This window comes from Otolemur garnettii, unplaced genomic scaffold (assembly GCF_000181295.1).
Source record: "Otolemur garnettii isolate 467f Iridium unplaced genomic scaffold, OtoGar3 scaffold00106, whole genome shotgun sequence".
In the NCBI taxonomy this organism is placed as follows: Eukaryota; Metazoa; Chordata; class Mammalia; order Primates; family Galagidae; genus Otolemur; species Otolemur garnettii.
Window position 1 is genome coordinate 2,693,951 of NW_003852501.1, and position 5,994 is coordinate 2,699,944.

Genomic DNA, 5,994 nt, shown 5'->3' on the forward strand with positions numbered 1-5,994 from the left:
AAAAAAAAAAAATAAAAATGTCTGGCTTTGCAATTTTAGTATATTTTAACAAGGCAGGGAATTTGCTTTGGAGTCTGTATAAAAATACTTTAACCTGCTAAGGAAGTTCAAATTTTGGTGGTCTCCAGTGAATTTATATATTCGTTGTTTTATTTACTTAGTGAACGTGGCATTGGTTCTAAGCTGTTATATTTTTCAATACATTTTCTTAATTATTAGTTTTAGAAATAGATAAGAAATTATACTTAGAAAGTGGACAGTGGCACAGGGAGAGCCCTGGGTTTCTGAGGAACCTGGATCGGAAATCAGTGGCTCAGACAAGTCAAAGACACAGTGTATATATATATATATATATATACCACCAGTAGCCCGGTCTCCCTTTTACTTGGGATTGCAGGGGGGCGCTGGACTGTCATTGCTAACCACTTGCAGATTTCAGAATGTTCAATGGTGAATGTGTTGCTAGGTGTTGCTCTCACGTGGCGGCTGTGAACATGGATTTTGTTGTCAAACAGTCAGAATATGAATTCCTGTTGCTTAGGAATATAGATGATTGGTCACTGTTCCTTCATCTGTAGAGCACAAAATGGTGTTATCTTAGACTAGATTCATCTGAGAATCAACCAAGATCATGTATCTAAAGTTCCTGTAAAAGGCTTGGCATTTACAAAGTACAGATATTCCTTGTCTTCTTATGGGGCTAAGTCCTGATAAACTCTTTGCAAGGTGAAAATAATGTGAGTTGAAAATGCATTTAATACCTCAATAAATCCACCCTAAAGGCAAAAGATTGTAAGTTGAGCCATTGTAAGTAGAGGATCATCTTAGTACAGACTAAGAGGGATGAGAGCCCTGTTTGGTGGCTGTGTGAGGCACTGGCACTGGCAGGCTTATAGACAATGGGCTCCCTGCAGCTCTCCTGTACTGTTGCACCGCTGGCCTCACTTTCAGGCTCATAGACACATCTGCCCACCTTGTGCTGGGTTTGGTGGCCAGCAGGCAGCTCAAACTCAGGAACAAATAGAATCCATGACCTATCCCCAGCTCTCCCAAACTTGTGAGCCTTAGGCCAAATTATTCTCCTGGTAAACCTGCCCATCACAGCTATTCATTGACCTTCAAATGAAACCCAATTTCCTTACCAGGACCTATGCCCTGTGACTCAAAGTGAGGCTCACAAGCCGTAGCCAGACATAGCCTGATCTTGTTAGAAATGCAGAAGCCCAGGCCTGGGATCAGTGGCTGCATTTGAACAAAGTCCTGGCAGTTTTGCACATGGGGATTGAGATTCAGTGTCTTCCTTTTTGCTCTGAACTTCTCTGGGCCAGTCTCCTCCTGGTGCCTTTGTATCCATTACCCAGGAATCCAGGATCCAGTTAGGGCCTAGCACTGAATGGTTATGGAATCCAGAACCAGCTGGCCCCATGCTGGGCCCCTTCTGTAAGATTTAGGTTGGTGCCAGGTGGTCTGTGGGTGTACCAAATTTCTCCCTGGGCTGATGGGGGGGAGGGTTGGGACCCATGAGAGGTGGCCCCAGGCTCAAGTCTGGATGGGCTTTTCTCCCATGCCAGCACATGAGCCCCTCTGTTGGCCCTTTCCAGAATGACCCTACAGACCCACAGGCTCACCTCTCGTAGAGGTGTGACTGCCAGTGTTGTAACCCAGCCTGTTCCCATGTCACCTACCAGGGTGGCAGAGAACATGCTTCTCAGCCCATTCCCAGGCCCCCTTCTCCCCCCTAGGGTTGCCAGGAACAGAACTGTCCATTGCTATTGTAACCACTGCCACCCAAGCTGTAACCATTGATACTTAAACTGTAAACCCAAACTGTAACCCAGCTTATGGTGCCCTGCCTACGGCAACATTCCTTGCACACAAAAAAGGGTATAAAAGACAAAAAACCCTGCACTTGGGGGCTGCTTGTCTTAGGACAATGGCCCCCTGCACAGGTGAGAATAAATCACCAATAATTTACATCAGTGTGAGTCCAAGTCCTTTAAATTGTTTTACCAGATGTGACTGCCTGGGGCCCCAGGCCTCTCACCCAGAGCCTTGCAGGAGACACTCTCCCCAGGCACCAGGGCCTCCTCATAGCTCATTTCTGTGTCCATGAATGAGTAAGGACAGATAGACTCATATGTGGGCTGTGTTTTGGTGTCTGATGGTGGGAATGGGATTTCCCCACTCTTGGAATGTGGGTAACCTTCCCTCTGTCCTGATCTAGGGACTTGCTGCTGCTAAAAGTGACTGAGGCCATCTATCTCCACCTGGTGATGACCATTTCTGAGAAGGCTGCACCAGCCAGAAAAGCAGAAACCAGTGGGCAGTCCCCAGAGGACCTCCCCTCACCCCACGGCCACCAGGGGCTAATCAGGACTGCCCTCCCCAGCAGTAGATAGTCCCTCCCTTCACTGCCTGGGCACTGATCTTAGAGACCTGTGCCCCCTGGCAATGGCAGCTCCAGGCAGGGGAGAGCCAGCTTCCTCCTGAGGTGTTGTGGGTCTCCCAGACAGGCCCCATGAGCAGCAGGGCAAGCCCAGAACACTCTCTTCCCCCTCCTTCTCAGGTTTTCTCTTCCTAGGCAGACGCTACCCTGACTCCACCCCTTTTGGCTGTCATCCTCACTCATACCTCTTTTTCCACTGCTTATAAGCCAGAAATGCCCCTTTCTCCCTGTCCCTTTCCAGCATCTGTGGTCTAAGCAGTCCCAGCGTTGCCTGAAAGTGTCCTTGAGGGCTCCACCTGACCTCCCTCCACTCTACTTGGTGCCCAAGGTTGGGGTTGGGTCCTGTGCTGTCTGTCTTTTGCACAGCTCTCTGCAAGCTGGTGACCTCTGGACGTGACCATGTGACCTTTGGATTAGAGGCTGTGGCCCTCCGGTCAACGACATTCATAAAGTGTGAGTGGATCACCTGAGCTCTGCACCTGCAGAGAGCAGGGTGCTTGGGTGTGTGTGTGTCTGAATGTGCACATGTGTGTGAGACATGCATCCTGTTTCCTGGAGCACAGATGATACATGTGGGGTTCAGGTGGAGATGGGGCTGGAGGGTGGGGAAGGTCGAGAAGAGCTTCATGGTGGAGGTAGCTTGCCTTCTGGAATGGGCTTAGATGGCAGCGCCCTGGCAGGGTGAGGGGGAGGCAGGGCTGGGACAGGTGAGGGCTGCAATTCTACATGGCAGTTTCTTTAGGGCTGAAGGCCCTTCGCATGGCTTGGGAGGCCTAGCTCATGGACTCTGTCCCAGAAGTTGGCTGCAGCCAGGAGGGGACATGTTGCCTGAGCCAGCTCCAAGGGTTCAGGGAAAACTTTCTCTCCAGGCACTCTCGGCCAGCTATCCTCACTTCCAGCTCCAGGGCCTGGGGCTCCCCAGGGGCCCTGCTTCTCCCCATCTGGGCCACTTGCCTCCTTTGGGTTAGGTCTTCCTGCCACTCGCAGGGGAAGGTACAACAGCCACCTGGGAAGGACGGATGTGGAATGTGGTGACCCCCAGGAGTTTTCAGCTCACTTTTCCAGAACCTAGCCAGGGGCTTGGGCAATCACCTGGTCACTCTGACACTTTGGAGGCTCCAACACCTGCCCTGCATTTGGCAAGATGCCAAGCTCCCTCAAGGGACTGACTTTGTGATTAGCTCATGAAGACACAGTGTTCCCAGAACTTATGTTGCCACATTCATGCACAATAATAGCTAATTATATCATTGTGCAATTGTCATGTTTAATAATTTGGAACAATTAAAGTGAATAATTAATTCTCACCATATTTTATTGCCTTCACATCATCCTGTTTTTTTTCCTTCCTTAATACCAGGAATATTTACATAGAATGTTTCTTTTTTCCTCCCTCTTTTAAAGAATTTATTTTACACCTATTATACCATGCATCATGTTTTAAACACTGACATATAACTCCTAAAAGATAAAGCAATGACAAAAAAGTTTATCTTACTAGAAACAAGAGACACCATCACTTATTGTCTTCAAACATTATTGCACTTCATAATTTGACAAAGCATTCATGAGGCAATTTGCAGGCATCTTTAAGCAGATGTGACTGTTCTAAATTGTTTATTAGGTTATGAATTTTATAAACATTACTTACATTAGCAGTAAAGGTGGAGCTGGAGAGTACTGCCCCTTCTCCAAGCTGCATGGTGGGAACCACCAATAACACTATTGGTGGTGGAACTTATGGCCCTTTCTAAGGCCATGGTTCTTCTGGCCTACAGATGTCAGCCCACACATTTCCCTGTGCTTGCGGACTGGTTTGGTAATCCTCTGGGTGTTAGAATTTCTTCTGATGGCTTTATGGAATGGGTCAATGAAGATAAACTCAAAAAAAAATTGTATATCAAATCTTCACCAACCTGGTAAGAATTCAGGACTCTTACCGCCCCACAGTGGTGTCCAGCTCACTCCTCAGCAACAGACTGAAGGCTTTGGGCAAACTTTAGCTGGTTAACACCAGGATGCACAGCCTTGCCATAGGTTGCACCTTTAGGAACTGGGTTTTTGCAGCCACCGTGGCACACACGAATCCTGTATATGACATAACCTTGCTTAGCTTTGTATCCCAGTCTGCGTGCTTTAGCGGACCAGGTGGGGTGGAGAGCCCTGTGGAGTGCAGATTGCTGGCAGTCCTGCCAGCCGTGGACCCTTAGAAGAAAGTGCACTACATCAGACTGCTTCTTCCTCCTCAGCTCCTGGATGTACTTGTATGAACCATCTTGGCTCACCGGATGGCTGCCACCAGAAGGAAAGGTAGAATGTTTCTTTAAGAATGAAGTTCTTTTGTTACTTTATCCTCACCAATCACTATCTTCTGATCCTTCAGTGTAGCTGGGGATAGGTTCCTGCACCTGGTGCTCTGCTGTGGGGCTGGCTTCACAGCTACCCACTTGAGGAGGAGGGAGAGTGCGTCTAGAGAGGAACTGACTCCTCAGCTTGGCACCAACTTTTTTGAAGGAGTCCAGATAGCGCTCAGGGCAAGAATCATCAGTGTGGGAAACTGGTGTCTGCGTTTCAGTTTCACAGTAGGGACTCTGTAGGGCTATGGTGACGCAGTCCCCACAGCATGCTAGGAAGGGCATCTGAATTTCATGGCCAGTACTAGGGCCCCACCATGTCTTCTTTGGCTCAAAAGGGAAATTCTCCCTCAGTTTTTCAATAGCACAGGTGTCCTTTCTTATTTTATCTTAAGAGAGAAGCCAAGTAGACTGAGAAGAGCTGACACTGCAGACTGGTATCACCCTTCCAGGGTGTTACCAGTTTAAGTAGCTCAGGATCTCAGGAAGAGGAAGGAAGGCTCCAGGCTCAAGTGCCATCCCAGGGGACTCAGAGTCTAGAAGGGAGAGTTACACATGACATAGCGACTAAAGCAGGAGCCAGAAATACAGTGGAGATGAAAGGACTAGAGAGGGTGCCAAAAATCTCAAGTCAGAATAAGCAGTATTTTATGGAGTGTTAAACAATGAAATTTGCAAACCAAGATCTCCAGGCCAGCTGCAGGCTTTGGCAAATACAGTAGGAATGAGCTCAGCATACGCACAGCTGCATGGTCAATTCTCTCTCTCATCTTGTCCCTCCAGCCTTCCCTCCAGAGACTGGAGCTGGGACAGGGAGCAACCTGGATGGCAGAGGCAGCTCATGCACTGATACTTGGGCTACATCTGCATCAGCTATTTGTACTGCTCCCTTCCCATGCCCTTCTGCAATCTTTCCAGGCTGTGACACTTGGCTATAGCCCCGAGCTTTAGGTGTGGGCTTCCCTGTCTCCAACCCCTGTGCTCGGGCTCCTGACTTTGGCTGGTAGACTTTCTCATCCTTGCTGGCTATTATGATCCCAACTCCTTTGTGGAAAGGACAGTAGGAGTAGCCCCTGCCCCTGTGGACACTTCCGACGTGGAGATGTTGGTCTGTGGGGCTGCCCACAAATGTGCCGCCTTCCCCTGGGGGTGGTTGGTCTCCCTCATCCTCCTTGTTTGGAGCATCAGAGCTTC

At 48.7% G+C, this 5,994-nt stretch overlaps 1 pseudogene; it reads right to left on the minus strand.

Moving 5' to 3' along the window:
- Positions 1 to 4,098: 4,098 nt before the first annotated feature.
- LOC100945073 lies at positions 4,099 to 5,085 on the minus strand (annotated as a pseudogene).
- Positions 5,086 to 5,994: the final 909 nt, after the last annotated feature.